At 38.5% G+C, this 19,774-nt stretch overlaps 1 long non-coding RNA gene across 1 annotated transcript; it reads left to right on the top strand.

Annotated features, from left to right (window-relative positions):
- The first annotated feature begins 355 nt into the window (after positions 1–355).
- Positions 356–19,768, top strand: LOC146768258 (uncharacterized). The gene is made up of 2 exons (XR_014952487.1): positions 356–11,444; positions 11,759–19,768. It is a non-coding gene; the product is annotated as an uncharacterized LOC146768258 (long non-coding RNA).
- Positions 19,769–19,774: the final 6 nt, after the last annotated feature.

Consider the following 19,774-nt stretch of genomic DNA (forward strand, 5'->3'; position numbering starts at 1 on the left):
ACTTGAGGAAGAAAGCAGTAGCTGATGGAATTGTCATGCTTTCATGCCTCGCCCAGTGCAAGGCCGGGCAAAACGCTGCCCGGCAGCCAGGGCTGAGCGAGGAACAGCGAGCGAGAAACAGCCCTGCGAGCCCCGAGGGGACAGCGGGAGCGGGGATGGGACAGGAGAGACCCGGCAGGAATGGTCCTGCAGGGATGGGGCAGGAGAGACCCGGCAGGGATGGTCCTGCAGGGACGGGAACAGGAGAGATCCGGCAGGGATGGTCCTGCAGGGACGGGAACAGGAGAGACCCGGCAGGGATGGTCCTGCAGGGACGGGAACAGGAGAGACCCGGCAGGGATGGTCCTGCAGGGACGGGAACAGGAGAGACCCGGCAGGGATGGTCCTGCAGGGACGGGAACAGGAGAGATCCGGCAGGGATGGTCCTCCAGGGACGGGGCAGGAGATCCGGCAGGGATGGTCCTGCAGGAACACGGCAGGAGAAACCGGCAGGGATGGCCCCGTGGCTGGGAGAGACCCGGCGGGACAGAGCTCTCCCTGCGGGCTCTGGGAGTGTTCCGGGCGGGAGCAGGGAAAGCGCGAGGAGAAGGGATCGGCAAAGTGGAGTTGCTGTGGGCTGACGCCCTCTCATTCCCATTCCTGTGCGTCCCTCAGTGAGGGAGAAGATTGCTGGGAATGAAAGACTGATGGTGAGCCTGGAAATAAGGGGGAATGGAGGGAAGATGGCTTACTTTTTTTTTTTTTTTTTTTTTTTCCTCACCATGCAGATCTTTTTAATTGGCAAAAAATGAAACTAATTTTCCCTAAGTTGGGTCCATTTTGTTGGTGTAATTACTGTCAGCAATCTCCCTGTCCTTATCTCAATCCTTGAGAATTTCCATCTTATTTCCCCGCATGTCCAGTTGACAAGGAGAATTGAGAGAGTGGCTAGCAGACAATCAATGTCAACCCACTATATTCTCATACTACTCAAGGAAAAAAAAAATTCATCATACTCTTGCAGTCTAGTAAACTTAGAGGACAACCTAAAAAGAGATTTGATCCTTTGTAAATCTGTAAAGTGGTAACTGGGATCCACAACATGACAAGCAGAAAAATAACATGAGCATTTGGTACATAAGAGAATTGGGATGAAAAAGTACGACAGAATTCAGACACTGACCTGGAGCTGTTCCACCCACAGATCTCACATTGATGCTACCCAGTAGCAGCTGCAAGCCACTGTTCTGAGAAATAAGTGTCTCTAAAGCATAATGGTTTGACCTTTTTATAGAGCTGAAGAATAAATAGGAAGAAATCTCTATGATGAGATGATTTGTATATAATAGATAAGAACTTCTAGCTATTTCTTTTGTCTTTTATTGGATATGAGGACAAATGGATGGAGACACAAATAAGAGCCTGAAGTGGCTAAGCACCTTCTGTTTGCTTGGACAATTACTAAACTAGAATATGTATTTTACTGAAAAACCCCAATAACTGTTTGAATGCATTCATTCCATATGGAATCTGGATTTTGGTGGAAATATTGAGAGGATCATAGAATAGTTTGGGTAGTGAAGGGACGGTAAAGGGCATCTAGATCCTATCCCCCTTTAATGGACTGAGACAATTTTCACTGGATCAAATTGCTCAGAGACCCATCCAGCCTGGCCTTGGACACTTCCATGGATGGGGCATCCATGACTGCTTTGGACAAACAGTTCCAGTGCTCTACTACCTTAGAAATTTTTTTTCTAATATATAATCTAAATCTAGCCTCTCACAGTTCTCATCTTGGTGGCTTCCCCTGGACATGCTCCAACAGGTCCAAGTCTTTCCAGTGCTGGGGCCACAGAGCTGGATGCAGCATTGCAGGTGGGGTGTCACCAGAACAGAGCAGAGGGGCAGAATTCCCTCACCCTGTTGGCCACACTGCTTTGGATGCAGCCCAGGACATGTTTGGTTTCTGGGATGTGAGTGCACATGGTTGGGTCATGTCCAACCTCTCATCCACCAGCACCCCCAAGTCCTTCTTAGCAGGGCTGATCTCTTCCTTTTCATCCCCCAGTCTGTGTTAATAGCAGGGTTTGCCCTGACCCAGGGCCAGCACCTGGCACTTGGCCTTGTTGAACCTCAGGAGGTCCAAGTGTGCCCACTTCTTGAGCCTGCTCACAACCCTCTGGATGGCATCCCATCCTTCAGGTGCGTCAGCTGCACTACTCACTTTGGGGTCATCTGCAAATTTTCAGTTGCAGATGCATACGTGCATCACAGAAACAACACTAGAAGTTGATCAGTCAAGGAATCATAAGAACTCTATGAGCTTTTTCTCAGCATTACAGAGCTAATGTTCTCAGTAGTCTGGCAAAAAAAGTTTTGAGGCAGACTCTAATAAAAAATATTTTAGCTGCCAATTACATTTTATATTCAAACATTACCATCACAAAGTGAGGGATAAAAGGAGATAAATCTACTTATCTTACCAAATCCATGAAAGGCTAATTTAAGTACTAATCAAGGTCTGTAAATACTGATGCAAGAAACAGACAAAAAAATTTAGAGGGATCTTCCATCTGTTTAGCCAGAATATAATAGCAAAAGTGAATCAGAAACACATTTTTATAGTTAAGTAAAGAAAAAAATTGAATACTGTGACTTTGCCATCACTTTATGTTTTTAAGTTAAACTTAGATAAATGTATAAAATTGCATGACCACAAATGACAGAATGTGAAAAAAAATTCCAATTATATAATTTAGACTAGACAGGCATTTGATTGTTCTAGTCCTAGCCTTCATAAAAGATTGCACTAAAGCATGGTAAATTTGATAAAGCTGACTAAAATACTCTCATTTAATTCACTAACTTTTAAGTTATTTTCATGTATATTTAATATTTTCCTTTTTTTTGGTCTATATATATTGTAAGAAGTCAACAGGAAATATTTCAATGTCATACCTAACAGATTTATTGGAATGAATTCTTCCTAAACAGAGCTTTTAGCTGTTATCTATTTAAATTGCCATTTCATTATATTTTTTTTCCTCTACTGTATGCTTTGTATTTCAACTTCTTAATTATGACTATTAATTTTCACATATTTATTTTTACAGGCACCTTTTTTTTTTTTTTTTTTTACATACAGGAGCTATTTGTAGTGTCTTAATGGGCAACACTTTCTACTAAGTGAATTAGTTTTGTGAGAGATTTGGCCGCAGTTTGGTGGGGAAATAATGGACTTTGCTTTGTCTATATTTTACCTTCTGGGTACATCAGATTCTGCTTAGAGACCTAACATTTGTTTCCACTATTTATGCCTGGACATCATAAAATATTTCAAGCTTCTCTTGTTATATAGACAGTCACTATTGCCTACACTTGGCTTTTTTTTCAGCAAAGTGGTATTTTGTGTTATGTAAAATTTTGAAGTAGTGCCTTTGTAAAGAATCTCATCATATGCAGCAGCTCCACCTATGCAGCCACAATTTAATTTTATTCTTGGAAGAATCTCTGCTGCATCTGTTTGCCATCCATGAAGAATTACTCTCAACCTGTTCTAAGCCTGGATCATTTTATCTCTTTGTTGACCCTGATGTATTTTGCTGAAGAGGTGGACAGTACCATCATTATTTATTCTAGATATTTCTTCATGCAGCTCCCTTCTGAATTCATAGGTTATTTTGAAAGCATAAACTTAATTTAATAAATATTCTTCAATTTAATGCTAATTGTTTGAAGCTAATATGATGATTCAAATCTTCCTTCCACAAGATATGTCTGTCAGAATTTACCTCAAATGATTTCCAGTCTAGAGTCACTAATGACAACCAGAACATATGTTCTTGCTTTTTTTTCCTCAATATAAATATATTGTGACTTAACTGGAAATCCTAACCAGGATATAACTATTGTAGCCTGAAAAGAACTAATTGGAGAAAAGACAATTTTCATTGGTCTATTCAATATAAGTACTTGCATGTATAAAATCTTCGTTAGACAGTATCCAATGAAAGAACAGTATGTTAAAAGGTAAATGCAATAAAATTATATGCCTAAAAAACAGTACTCCAATACCTGCTACACAAGAAGCAGCACTATCAAACAGAGAGCTTGAGGCTCAGAGTTTCGAGCATTGTGAATTTAATGTTTACTATGCAAATTTCATTGCCTGAAGCCCTTCTTTTCCTGGTGAGGAACTACTAAACTTAATCTCAGCTTCCTGAACATTGGTAACCGCAATACTTCTTTTGGGTCAAGGTCAGGAAATGCCCATAGGAGATGGAATGGAAAATTATTTGTTGCATTTTGTTGTGTTTACTTCCCAAGCTGCCAGCTTTTCATAGTATTTCTGCTAGTCAAGAAGATCTACAATCCAAAAAGTCATCCTGGACTGGTCTACCAAGACAACACTGAAGCATGGCTCACATAGATCAGTTCATCATCAGTTCAATCAATTAATAGTAATATTGGATATTCTGTGGTATTATATTACAATCTCAGCAGTTCCATGGCATACCATTTAAGTATGTCAGTGCACTTGTAACTATAGTGCAAAAAGCATGTTAAAAGATCAATAAAATATTTTAGTGAAGCCAAGCCTCCCACAATTTGCTAACAATTTTTCTAGCCAAATTTACCAAAATGGAAAGAAAGGAAGAGGTGAAAGTTCTGTCTGTGAACTAGTGGGTAACAGTTCAGCAGCTTGCCAAATTATTCTCAAGCACTTTGGCACATCTCTAGATAAAAATTTACATGGTTCAGAGGATTTGATGTAGACAGGAACATTTGTCAAATGATAACCAAACTTTTTCAACTTACATTAGTGAAGTTAGGAAGCTGAACTATGGCTGCCTTTTTCACTAATCCATTAATTAAAGAAAAAAGGCACAAGGCATGACATGCCTTCAAATCTATCTATATCTGTAAGCAAATGTGTATATTCAGGAATGCATTATAAGCATCATTAATACTAATACAGAAAGATACTGCAGACATCTTTTATAACCATAGGTTTCACACATGCAGTCTGCCTGAATATCTTTCCTCAGTTCAGAGTGTTCATCTGTCTTGTAGAAATAGTTCAGCATTTTCATTCATCATTTCAATGAGATGAGGTAAAACCTCTACATTTTTTTTTCCAGGCTTGAACTGGTGTATTTTCATGGACTGTGATTCCTGAGCCCATTAATAGTAATGATATTATATGGTTCACTGTAGTCCTTTCCATGGGCTGCTGCTCATATCAGAGCAAGTAATAAAGAGGCAAAGCCCTCCTGGATGGAAATGCATGGCCTCACTGGAGCTGGGTGAATGGAGAGCAGCTAAAAGTATCAACTAATAGAATCCACTATTTTGCCTCAAAAAAGAAACAAGTAAGCAACCACAAAAAGAAAAGTGACCCTCCAGAAATAGAAATGAATTATAGTTTTTTTTCTTTTCCATTTTTAATGGAGTTTCATCATTAGACACATTCACAGGAGTAGACAGTGAGTTTTCCTGTATGGCTTATACAGGATATTATTTTGAACTGCCTGTTCATTGCACTCTTCTAGATATGTGAATAAAAGTGAAAGCTCACAACCTTCCCTATTCCCCAGGGAACTGTCAGCTGTGCCAAATTACCACCGCATCCTGAACTGTGCTGCATCCGTTGTCTCCCCAATCTGAAATGATTTTATGGCACCCAGAATCATGATAGTCATTATGCCTTGAAATAGACTTCAAATGTTGTATTTGTGTGAAACAAAGGAATTAATCCATTTATTTGGAATTTTCTCATCTTCCTTCCTCTACTCCAAGAGCTGGGCTGCTGGCATCCATATGTAGTTTCTCCCTCTTTTTTTCTTTTCAAAGATCATTTGTCCTAGTAAGCTGTATATTTTGGGACTGGTAAATATCTATCTTCCAGAGGTCTCCAAATGTGCTTTATGACACTGTGTGGGAATGAGACCTACAGCCATGATATATATCATTAGGTATGTGGTAAAGGGGTTTTCATGAGATACACAGTGATGGGTTTCTGTGCATATGATGAAATTTCTGTGGACATGATGGCCTGCTGAGGTGGTGACAGGTTGTCAGGCAGAAGCCAGAAAGCCCTTTTTTCTGCAATTGTCCAGGTGGAAGTGTGGAACTTGAATGTGTCCCAGTTCCACTACACGCTTGTGCAAGATACACAGTCTTTGCAATCTTTCTTTGTAAATCTTGATATCCTTAATTTATTCACAAATTGCCTCCTCCTTCCATTTATGATGGCAGTAACAGAATATTTGACAATACTCTTACCTCCACTTATTCCAAAAGTGTATGTTGGCATTTGAAATCCTCAGCAATAGAGGATGAGAATATGATGACCTTGCATGCAAGTGGATGAGACTTGCTCCTCTTTCCTCCCCAAAATGAGAACAACTCTGTGATAAAATTTGCACATCCAACTGCACCTGAGTATACCCAGGAACTCTTGTTCACTGTGCTAAACACTTACATTTTGCATGTGCGTTAAATTTATCACCAGCAATATGAAAGAATCTATAACCTGTTGCTCCAATAAGCTGCTTTATTGGTGAGCCTGTGCTCCAGAAAGTTGCTTTTTAATTCATCCCGACTTGTTTAGTTGATTAAAACTCACTATTTGTGACTCTCTCATTGCGAATCAGACCAGATTAGAGTGTAGCCCACATTCTTTATGCATCTGGGTTCTTACTGAACACAACCAGACTTATATTTCCAAACTGGTTCTAATCAGAAATTAAGCCCAGCTGCACTCAGTCCCTCTGATTCCTTAGGACTCACTGAAGCAATGGGGTTTATTTTCTCCCAAATCTCTATCCTCTTAACACACTGGCTTAAGTTGAGTCACAACATAGAAATCATTACTCAAAGGAGGTAAAACTGATACTCTTAATTCAGGACTGCTGTGACCAAGAATGAGTGAGAACACTTAAGAATGTCAACCACAGCAATCTTCATTGCTACCCCAGCACACTCCACTGAATTAGCTTCTCGAGTGTCTACACAGTCCAAACAAAATATCAGAATGTCACAGTAGAGAAACTATTGTCAGATAATGTTGTCATGCAGTAAAGCGTGCTAAAAAAAAAAAAAAAAGAAAACCAAATCCAAACCAAACTCAAAACCAAAATCAATGAAAAAACTCTAACAAAACCAACCAACTAACCAACCAATGAAACACCTTTTTCCCCTGAAAGAAAAAAAAATGCTTGCCCCCCAAAACCACCAGCAAACTGTCTAGACATTCTCTACAAAGTTCCACAGAACAATGAAAATAAAGAAACCCACAATATTAATTTCCTGCTGCACACAAGGAATGAAGCAATGGAAATATTCTGGGTATGCACTCCAGATCTTGACACTGGATCTTCTTCAGAAGAAGCTAAGCAAGGGAACAGAGCTTCCTTCAAAACCCTAAGGAACTCATAGATAACCTAACATAATGGTCATTCAGTGTTGTACAAAAGAACAGCAAGTGTAAAGGACCCATTTTCAAATTATCAAGAGAAGTATGAAAAGGACAAAAAAAATTCACTATCACCTTTTTAAAAAAAAATATTTTTTAATTATTCTCACTTTCATCTGTTCACTTACGTTCACAACATAGACATCTTCTCTTTGCTCATGGAACACAGACATTTTTCAGATAGATCAGACACAAAAGACCATAGATTAGCAATGATGCCTGCAGATACATAGATGACATTAATTAGAACCCTTGTTTGGCATAAGAAAGCTATGGCTGTTGTCTTGGAGACCAAATTAATTAATTCAGACTGGTTTTTTGAGAGGGATGACATTATGAATAACCTCCACATACATATCTTTTAAATGCAAAATAGTCCTTAAGCTTGAATATAAAATTTCTCTGAAGCTGAAAGAAAAAGCAGCATCATTACTGTTTTAAGAATGTAATCTTAATTTCATATCAACAGAATTTTAAGAACAAAATTGTTCAATATTCACAAATCTTAATTGGTGGGCCTTTCAGAGCAGACACCATAGACACTACACAACTTGCAATTGTGCACTTTGTAAAGAAAGCTGAACAGGAGCTGTGAAAAGCATACTTTTCTTAAAAAGTATGTTAATTTAACAGATGGTTTAAAATACTAAAATGTTTGTGCCCAAAGGATGCTGAAAAAAGCATCAGTGAAAACATTAAGCAACAAGTAGTAAAACTGTAATATTGCTGCATGGCAGGATATGTTTAACTTCCTGTTGCAAGGCTGAGGAGACACTGAGAAGAATTTTATCGTGACTAAACTGTGGAATGACATCCAGGCTCTGATCCCATCACAGTGGAAAACTGCTCTGGCAGGTCTATTTACTCTGAGTCCCAAGCTTTATTGTCTGACAGAGCAGCACTACCAGAGAGTTGATCAGAAAGATGCATAATGTAGAGAGGTCAGAATTAATAAAGATTTGCTTCTGACATCTTAGAGCTAAAACATCACACTTCATGCTGCAGTTCCTTTAACTAAAAATACCTTCCTGATTGCAGGCCACCTTTTATTTTACCAGCAGTCACTGAGAATGAGAGACCACTCGCTGCCAAATGTATTATTTATTTATTAGCATACCAAGTGAAGGACAACAGTAAAGCAATTTCTTTCCTGTGGATTTCAGCAGAATGCAAATAATGCTATGAGAAAATGACTGTTTTGTAAAAATTAGTGTTGAAAAGTCCTTACTCTTTAAAGATCTTATTCCTAAAAATCCACCTGATTAGTAAGACCTGTTGTACTGGATCAGAACAAAGATCCATTTAGCTCATCATTCTCTCTATAACAGTGTACAAAAATAAACATTCAGGAAAAAGTATGTAAAAAATAATAGACAATAGGAATAGCTTCCAGTTATAGCCTCCACAGCTCTAAACATCTGATTCAGGAAATTCCCGAATTGTAGTGGAACCCCGTTCATGGATTCTACATCCATAGAATTTGGCTTCAATTAGCAGCAACTAGGATACTTGCTTTAACACTTCTTTCCCTTTCCACAATTTTAACACTTCTTTCCTCATTTTGTCCATTCATTTTAAGCAATGAGCAATTGTGGAGGATGCTTGGAAGAATTACTAAGGTTCTTCAGTCAAAAACTGGAGGGATAGTCTGCTCTAGAGCTCTTCAGTCTTCAAGGATGTCATGAGTTTTCCAAAACTGCTGCTATTTCCTTGAATAATGTTATCCCGAGGAAATAATATCCTAGTTCTGTAGCATATATAGTGAGGGTCAAATCTTTTAGGGAGCTAAAACTTTCAGAATGATCTAAAAAAGCAGGAAATCTGTTTTTGTAGGTAGCCTTGGATGTGTCAGCCTTTATAATTTCTTCACCAGTTAACAGTCATTAACAGTCATTCCATCCTTATTGTTTCTAATCAGTTCTTCCTCTAAAATCTCAAATTGTCTCAACAGCTCTGTATCCACATCAGTCATGAAGCAGGCAGCAAGTAATGAAGCATTCCTAATGAAAGCTCACAAAATATTTTGGTTTATTCCTTTTCTGGGTTTTGGTTTTTTTTAGCAAGTATTCCTTGGATTCTTAAGTATTATATGGTCTTTTTTTCTGTATAAGTAATAGTTTCAATTTTTTAGGAAGCATTTCAGCATTGAGGAAGGAGGTATCTGAGTAAACTTTTCAAGATTATAAAATATTTTTATGGTTATCTTTACATTAAATGCAAACAAAACATGGCTTTTCAACCCTTGCATCATATTTTCCAGATCCCGCTTTTATAAGCTTTTAGAAGAAATATAAACTGTAAGACTGAGAAGGTGTAGTGATAATTAAGAGCAATCTACTGCATGGAAGGAGTTTCTGTATGAAAATGCATCACTTAAATTTTTTTATTCATTACCTTTTGTTAAAATAAAATCTCAAATGAGAAATATTTTGTCATACTGCTAAAAATCTTGTGGTTTTTTGCATCTCAGAGTTAAAAAGTATAATTAGTTTGTAAGTAAAGCTGACTTCCTTATGCTGTCATACAGTGTGAAGGTATTTTATATTTATAATAATTGAAAGTATAACATTGTGAGTAAATTTCAATATGGCTTTGTTTCTAATGACTGAACAGAGCTGAAAGGGGTGAGAGCTTGCTATGCTGTGTGGCTCTTGCTACATGAAATGGTGCTGTATAATATAGTTTCATGAACTTTGGAGAAGAATGCAAAACTTTATGAAAGCACAAAATAGGAGAGAAAACCAAAGAAAATAGTGCCACAAGGGCAAGATATTAAAGGTAAAGAGAGTGGGGAAAGTGGAATGCCACTGTGATGGTCTTTTCAGCTTGATGAGCACTGTTTTCAGTAATTCTTACTAGATGACTTTAGTGATAATTACCTCTAGAGACTGTTTATTCCAACACCCTCTGCTTTATGCCTGATGTTACCAGAGACCTCAAAACTAAAAACTGTCCTTTCAAAAATCTGTATAATTTATGACTTGTAAGTTTATTGTTGAGCCTCTGAGGAGGTTTTTTTATGATGCTGCCAGATATCTTGTGCCCTTACAGAGGATCAACTTCACCAAAATGCAAACTTTTGAAAACTTATGCAGAATTAGGGTACAGGTTGATACAACTTGCAGCTTGTCCCTTTCAGAGGCAAAACTAGACTCGAATTACCTGCATACAATCTACTAGTTTTCATTAGGTTTTTCTGTCTGTAGTCCCATTTTTCTTTTGATAAAAGGAAAGAAAAATATATATTGGTATCAGGGAAAGGTGAAGTTTTTACTGCAGAGAAAACAGATAAAAAGGGCAGAGGAAGCAAAAAGTTACTATGTAAATTCCTGAAAATTGGTGTTCACAATGAAACTTTGACTATTCCAATGAACAGCTAAGAATTTACCATGCATTTGGTAATCAGAGGTGCAATTCAGATGCCTACACCATTAGCATTTACCATTCAGGAAGTCCCAGAGTATAGCTCTGTCTCCACTAGCTGTTCCATAAAGTTTCGTTTAAGTCCTAAGTCTCACCTGCTTGATCTAAGCAGAAGTTCAAGAACATCCTATACAGCAAGAGATGCAAATAGCATGACATGGAAAAATATTTGACACGAAACAGAAACTGAAAAAAATTATGCGATCTATAAGAATAACCTGCTATCATTCTGGAAGTAATTTTAAAATTTTTAATATAATTCTCTGTGTGTCTCCTGTAAAGGGTTAGGGATTGTATTCAGTTGTCTTACATAGACACAATAGGCAATCTGAAGTAAATCTGTGTCGTGGTTTGACACGGAAAGTGAATTCTTTTTCAGAAGGAAGAGGTTAATTTAGATATTGACTAATTGAAAGTAGACACGCCTCTGAGAACACAGAGGGGTTGAAAGCAGAATTCCCAGGGGAACTCGCTCTCTTTGGTTCCGGTCAGCGTGCAGTGCAAACTCTCCCCTGTCCAGCCATGAGCTGGGTGGGGGAGGGGAAGCCCCATGGCCTGAAAGGTAGGCCCCAAGGGTGGTGGAAGGATTGGAACCGGGCTGGCCCCTGCAGATGGAAGGGTGGAAGAAATCTGGGATGTCTCCATTTCCTCCCCCCCCACCCCGGTTTCTCTCCCGAGGGGGAGAGAGAAAGAGACGGCGGCGGTCCTGTCCTGTCAGCAATTCCACCGCGAGGAAGGAGGAGGGGGGGGAGCTGCAAGGTGCCCAGCTGTGTGGGAGTTGCTGGATGTCCGGGCATCGAGCCATCCTGGGAGTTCGGACTTTTAACCCTTCCTTGAGAAATGAAAGCTTTATAAATTTTCCTTTCCCCTCCTCAGTTTGAAAGAGAGGAAGAGGGACACCTTGGACCCTGGAATGTTGGAAAGAGGAATTCTAGAGGGGAGGGAGACAAGGAGTGGCTTTTAGCTGGACTTTTCCGTGTTAGCCACAACCTGAACCAATCTTCTCCTCCAAGAGGGACTGTGTTTTGGGAGGATGCCAGTGAGTCAAGAGACCTGCTTCAGCTGGGAAAAAGACAAAATTAGAGTAAACAGAGAAAAGGTTAGGGGGTTTGTGGTGGTGCCCCCTTGCCCTGGAAAAGAAAGAAAAAAATCTCTGTTCTTGAGCCCTTAGCCCCAGGGGAAAATGGGGGGGACTGTGGTCCCAAACAATGAAAAACTGAACTGTTGTTTTCTCCCCTCTTGGCAGGGCATCCTTGAAAGGAAAAATACTAAAAGCAGTCTGTCCATCCATTCATTTAGTGGTGAGAGCACTGTGCATGGAAAGGAGAAGGGTCACCATAGCAAACTTTTTCTCCGGGCGGTGCCATGTGTGACTTGGAAACACAGGATGTAGAGCTGTGTTCCTTGGGGGGTCTGTGGCACAGGAGAGACTCTGTTCCCTCGATAGACTGAGTATTGATTGTTTGGAGAGTAGAAACCTGATTGAGGTCCAGATTGTGTCTCACTGTGGTTTATTAGAGTTGGGTGGTGGGGGGAGGAATGTTTTGCAAGATTTTCATTTGATCTTTGTGTAGTTTTTTTTTTTTCCCTTCTTTAGTTTTCTCTTTTCTTTAGTAGTAGTAGTTTAATAAAGTTTTTTCCCCTGTTATTAAGCTTAAGCCTGCTTTGCTCTATTCTAAATTCCACTTCACAGCATTCAAGAGAGGAATCACATTTTCATAGGGGCACTGGCATTGTGCCAGTGTCAAACCATGACAATCTGTGAATGTTTTATGTCTTAGCAATGATGAGACACATGCATACTGCACGTATCATTTACAGATTTCCATTTTCGGCTGTGCACCAAAACCAAGCCTCTTCTAGGAATTGATAGTCCTGGCCTTACTTTGCAGTACAGACTACCTTATCGATGTCGGGATTATTTTTCTTTTTATTGTGGGACCCCTATACAAAAGGCAGAACAAACCACAAAGCTGTGTAATGAAATGAAAGTATATTTTCCAGCAGTAAGTCAGAAAATCAACTATTGGGAACAAGTGTTTTTCTGTACCTTTCACTGAGTCACTAACTATCTGACAAAGGAAAACTATTCTTTGCTCAAGGAGCTGACACGACAATAAAACATAAGTTTGTCTTCTCCTAAGGTTTAAAATAACTTTGTGTACTAAGAAAAAAGGAGGTGAAGTAGAAACTATCCTTTTAGAGTGATGGAGAAAACAAAGGTTTTTAGGTATTCATTAAGCACCAGATAAAAAAATAACATGTCCTCAAGAAAATGTGGCTAGAAGGACTGGAAATTAAAATGTTTTTTCACTGGAGAAGTTCTGATGGACTGCTTTCCACAGACATGATATGAAACAAGTCAGGTTTGTTGGCCTTTTTGTCTGTTATCATGTTTATAAATATTCAATCATTCCTTCTCTGCTAGCATAAATCCCATGATGAATGAAGGCGTTACTCTTAGTTTCTACAGGTTTTTCTCCCCTTTCTCATAAGCCTTCATTTTTCTTGGCATTTTGTAGATTGTTTTAGTTTTGTTTGTTTATGTGTGTGTGTACTCTGTGTGTGCCTGTGTGTTTTCCCCTCACTTTACAATATATGCTGGTTTCTGACAAAAAAAGAAAACTAAAACCAAAACCAGTTTTTGTAAAACAAAACAAGAGCAAAGCACATTGTGTTTAAGGACTAAGAAAGTAATGATAAAACATAATTATCAAAATTTTTTTTGAGAAAAATATTTTTGCAAGAGAAAAATAAATCTGTATTTACCATGCACAGATGCTCACTGATGATAAATATTTTAAACAACATATTTCTTAAAAAGTTTGATCTCACATTCAGTTTAATAATAAAAAAATAAGCAGATGGCAGCGCAGTATGTGCCTTTTAGATATTATGATAAGATCTTCATTGCTGAAATGTGAAAATTACCTTGTGGCTAATCAATCAGTATAGTAAACTATGCTGTTTGAAATGCAGAAACAAACATTTAGAATTATGAGTTCACTCAGCATGCAGGAAAGTTTTCAAAGCAAATTACATTTCAAGTTCCTCACAGTCTTTTTTGCTTCAAAAATTTTTGTAATACTATAGTTTAAAATCCCCTTAAAGCAGCTATTAGTTAGGCTTCCTGCCTTCTTTAAATATGCTAATAATAAATTTTATAACATCAATAAACTGCACAAAACCTGAATATTGCTGTTGTGAGATCTTCAGCCACTCAGAAGTTGAGAAATGTTATACCATTAAATGCAGTATGACACAGTATGTTCCACAGTACTTCAATAGTTTATATCTCTGGAATGCACAGAAACTTAAATATGTTTTGGAGTTTTAATATTAATTTTTCAAGTGATCTATACAAAGAGTACATTTGCTTGTACAAATGACAAGAGAAAAATGACAAGAGAAAATGACAAATGACAAGAGAAAAAAATTTACAACATTGAACAAGAAAGACAATGAGAGAGAAGTGTTCTTGAACAAACAGCTAGGGTTATTTATCAACATTGTATTTATCAAAGCATACTCCCTACTTGGCTCCAGACATTTTAAGAGCCATTTCTGTAGAGGGATAAGCCTCTAAGCACAAGGCTTCTACTACATATTTTCAGTCTTATTTTAAAGAGGATTTAGGGAAAGGAAGGCTGACTGCTGTGTGAAGAAACATGGGTTGCAACTACCTGGCATTCACAGGCCATCGTGACTGGATTTGTCTGCGCTCCAGGTTGGCTGAATGGAAGCCAGCAGCAGACCAGAAGATGCTGAGGTGCAATTAACGTGGCACTGAGTTTGAGCTAATAAGCCTTGCTGGGAGACAGGGATTTCAGGCTCGTGTGACACTCCGGCTCAGTGCCGTGCTAACGCAGCTACATGCCTTCCAGTTTAGACCTGGCTTGCATCCAGCTGGTTCAGAGTGGTGCAGGCAAGGACAGCTGGTATTTGCTCTGAGCATGAACAAGATTTACTAGTGACTGCTACTGCCTGCAGAAAATTCCCACAGCAGGAACTGTGCTGGGAGCAGCACCTTCCACTTCTGATAGCTGGAAATCCAAGAGATAATGAAGGGACTCATAAGGCGAATTGAAGATATAAGCAAATAGAGATTTTTATCCAAGATACATTTTTAAAATTTATTTCTTCTGTCATTCTTCAATGACTAAATAAGTTATTTTTCCCTTCTGTGACACTGCAAATATAGCTGCCCCATGATCACAGAAGAAAACAGCACAAATACTCTTCAGCCTGACACAGAGAGTGCACAGAAAGAAGGTCACATCTCTCTGCGACTACATTCAGATATAACCAAAAATCCTCAAATCTCCTTGTATCATCATGCTCTGAGTATACAAAACATTAAAATTATATCTCAAAGCCTAGTCTGTGGGCTGCGGGAAGTCTGGAATTTAAAACAGGGAAGTGCATGAACCCTGTCTATCAAGTTAAGCACTCCATTTGAGAGAAAGGAAAGTCTAATGCAGAATCACTTTATAATCTTAACAGTACACATATAAGGAGGTTAATACAGAAAAAGTATGTAGGTAATGACAGATAATCACAGAATATTCTGAGATAGAAAGGACCCACAAGGATTGTCAATTATGAATGGCCTATATCAAACCCACAACCATGGTGCTGTTAGCACAATGGTCTAACGATGTGAGCCAAATGGTTTGTGTTCCTCCTACTCCAGCAGGTTAGGAGGCAGTTACAATAAAGTTTTTTATTGAAAGAATATCTGAAAACCAGAAGTAAGCTTCCCAGGGAAGCAGTGGTGGTGCAAGGCTTTCAGAGTTTGAGAAGCATTTGGACAACACTTAGATACATGGTTTAACTTTTAGGTTGCCCTGTGTGAAGTTAGGAGTTGGACTCAATGATCATCATAAGTCCTTTCCAACTCAGGGCAGTCAATTGAGTAGTCATTTGAATGCAAAATAAAGTTATTAAGGGTGGGAGGTGAAAATTTTTAAAAGGAGCTTTTTCAAAATAAAAATGCTATTACATGTAAGGATGTACAAAGTAAATAAATCAGCCCTTTATGTAGATCGAATATCGAAAGCAGGGTATAAGGAATGCAGTGTGCTTAAGCCAAAGCTCAGAAAAGACAACCACTTGTTCAGGCAATACATCTATTTACCAAGTGCAATAAGCTTCTAACCCTCAAAGATGAGAGTTGCTGCAGCTTAAGACCAGATCTAACCAAAGGAGAGAGTTTGCAGTAGAGGGAGGCAAGAGCATATGTGGGAAGGTAGTTGCTGCTGGTGTAAGGTAGGTAAGAGTAAGGATTTCTTCCTTACAGGATGAAAAAAGATGAGGTGAGGAGCTGGTGCTTATCTGAACCTGACTTCTGAGAGATAATTCTTGAGAATTCTTCACCAGCCAAGGAAATGAACCGTGCAATAAGATCTTCATACTGGAGAACCCACACAGGATTTCTTTTTCTGCCACACATCACTGAACACAAGGTACCAGTAGAATTTTGAAACTGAGGATTTTTCTCTCTTTGAATAACAGGTCTCGGTTCTTCACTAGAGGCTGAGGTTGGTTGTGCATCTGGATCTCCAAGGTCAGAATTGTCCCAGATGCTAATAATTACAAATATTTTTTCTTGAATTCCATGAAATTATTAGACCTTACACCTCCACGGCAAGTCAATGAAGAAAACAAGAGTCCTGTACCACTCAGACTTAAATGTTAAATCCAGTGGTTTTACTGCTTAAATTCTGAATAACAGTCATATGAAAGAAAAAAATGAAAAAGAAAATCAAAAAGAAAGAGAAAAAAGAAAAGATAAGAATAAGGAATAGGGTTATATAATAGCACTGAAGATGTATATCTGAACAAAGCAATTTATTTGAAAAAATAAATGTCTTTTTAGTTCTTAAAATACCTAATTACTTAACTCAACCCTAAACTCAAGTTCCTTTAAAGGCTGAGAAGAGTTTGAAAGCTGAAGGGTCATGATTTTGGGGGCTAAAGTTTTAGAAATGCTTTTCAGCTTTCCAGGGATCATGAAGCAAGATGCGAAAGCTCAAGCTTGTAGAAATGTCAAAACATAAGGTCCAGCAGCCACAACTACACTAAGAGAAGTCTTACCTTTAACAAACTTGTATGAATTTTAAAAAGAAAGCAAATTAAAACAAAAATCTCTAATGAAACTAAAATGAAACCCAAAAATGAATCAAGTCTAATTGAAAAGAATATTTTTAAAGTTTTTAGGGGGTGCATAGTAGATTAGACTACTACAGAGCTTTAATATAAAGCATAACCACTAACAGTCCCCAACTTCTTATTTAAGAGGTTGTAGAAACCATGGACCTTGAACAAGTTTAAACTCCATTTAAAATTTTCTCTGCCAGTTTTGACTTCTTTCTTCACCTGTACTTAGCTTTTCTTTAAAACATAGAAGAGCTTCTCCTTTGATATATTCTTCCATCTTCCCCTCAACCCTGCCAAAATAAAGCATAATGATGTAGAGAAATACATCTGGCCCAGGTAGCTTGGCTGCAACATGCTGACTGATATGCAGATTGAAATGCAGGTTGAGCTCTAGGTGTGAGCCCAGACAAGGGTCTGTGAACTGCCAACCTTTGGGATAACAAAGGGCATGAAGATGGGTGACATCTGCCAGGTGAATGAGACATAGGAGGAGCTGTGAATTGCAGATCTTTTGGGTAACAAAGTTGATGAAGACCTGTGACCAACAATGTGGCTGGACAGGGAGAGGATGCAGGACCCAAAAACTCTGGAGGAAAGTCAAGACTTGAAGTGCATGGCATCTTTTGTTGGGTGTGTTCTTCACAGACACTGGCTTTGGCTCTTCTATGTTACTGCACCATAAATAAATGATTTTATGGAACCAGACATCTGAGACTCTGCCATGGGAAACAGGGGGTCGAACCAGTTGTGTGGGAGTGAGGTGTGCAGGGAGTCAAGCAGGGCACCCATTGGATCACTGGAACTGCTCCCTGTAAAGGAGCTTCTGTCTTAGCACTGGAAGTCTCTGGCCTTGGGTGTCTGACTGCCAGAGTCTCATGAATGGTCAGACTGAGAAGATTCCTTAACAACATCCTTAAAAGTTAAGCAGCATTTGCTTTCTCTACAGCATATTTCTTGTATATTATTTAATTCTGGCTCTAATTGGCAGATTTTGGAAACACACCCATTTTGTAATAGCCATGGAACAAAAAAATATTTTTATATTATATTAAATAGCTTTATAAAATACAATCATCTCAGTATTTCTTGGATTAAAGGAAGGATTATATTGACCATTATTATTTCAGTATGTGTAGGTAAAATTAAACAACCTTCATCTATCCTGTGAGCACTCTAGATCTGACAGCAAAGTCTTTGAAGCTGACATTCGCTTTGACATTACTCTGACTCCAGCAGAATAAAAATACTACTTAGCACTTACCTAGCACTTTTTATCTTCAAAGCACTTTGCAAACATTATAATTAATGCTGACAACAACCTGGTGAGGCTTGTAAGAGTTATCCTCCCCAGGTGGTAACATGGGAGAAACACAGAGAAGTTGCTTATCTAAAAAGAGAGGTGAGGAATAAAAGTTTGGAGTTTCCAGTACCTTGTTCTGTACTTTGATCACATCTCTATACAGCATTTTGAATTGTTTTTATTGCTACTATTGCCGCATTACAATATATTTTAATCTTAAACTCATTAAAGGTAAAAGAAACAAATGGAAATTCTCATGCTGAACATGATAGAACCCCCCACATTAGTAGTGTGTGTGTATTTTGAAATGTGAATTCATTCCTTATGGTACATACACAGAAATGTAAACAAAAGAGATCCAAGATCACTGTGAACTAGTTGAATTTCAATACATCAAAAATTACTACAATTTCCATTTATTTTGTAGTCAAGATTTTCTACTCTTTGAAACACTGCTATCGTTTCCCTATTGTGCAAATCTGACATTTTGTTTCCTGACTGCATAAGTAATCTTTGCAAAATCCAACAGCACAAAAGGCACGGGGAAGGCAGCTGAAAATCCTTTTCACCTTAGTTTAATCCCTGAGTGACAGAGGTGACATGTCTGTCACAGTCGCTACTCTTGAAGGCAAGCAGTTGGGAATCTTCTGCAGTCGGATCTCAATTTAGGCATTAAACACTGGCAGTCCTTCTTCTTCACCTCCCTGCATTTCAGGACCAAGGCCAGGGAAGGAGCTGTGATTTCTCCCTTCTTCAGAGGCTGTTGCCCTAGCCACTACCGAGCCCACCCACATCTCCACAGGACAGAACAAATTGCAGGATCCAAATATTGAATTATCTTGAAGATAGGCCATAGCTGGGAAAGTATTAGACTAATATCATGCCTATTCTGTAGGAATAGAGATTTCTCATCATTATTTTCTTCCCTTTGATGCCCATATAACTATATGTATAAAAAACATTACAACTTCATCAATGCAGTGGAAATGCATGAATAGTAGCTGTTGCTGAGAATAAGTTTGAATGTAAATGACAATACAGTCATCTTTCAGATTATTGCAGGAATTATAATATTGTTGAAAACTTCTTTTGATTGTGGTTTAGGATCCTACAATCAAAATCATAGGTTTGAGTTTGGAAGAAGCCTTTGAAGATCAGCTTATCCAAAGCCCCTGCCATGGGTAGGAACATAATTCTCTAGGTCAGGTTGCTCAAAGCCCTGTCCAACCTAGCTTTGAATGCTTCCTGTGATGGGATATCCACAATTTCTGTGGATGGCCTCTCTCAACCACTATATTCACAAGAAAAAATGCCTTCCTTATTTCCAATCTAAATCTGCCTTTTCTTTTGGTTAGAAATTGTTGTCCCTTCTCCTGACAGAAAAGGCGTTGGTAACAAGTGTTTGTCTTTCTTATAACTCCCTCTAAGTATTG

Source organism: Lonchura striata, chromosome 2 (genome assembly GCF_050655825.1).
Source record: "Lonchura striata isolate lonStrDom1 chromosome 2, ASM5065582v1, whole genome shotgun sequence".
Taxonomy (NCBI): Eukaryota; Metazoa; Chordata; class Aves; order Passeriformes; family Estrildidae; genus Lonchura; species Lonchura striata.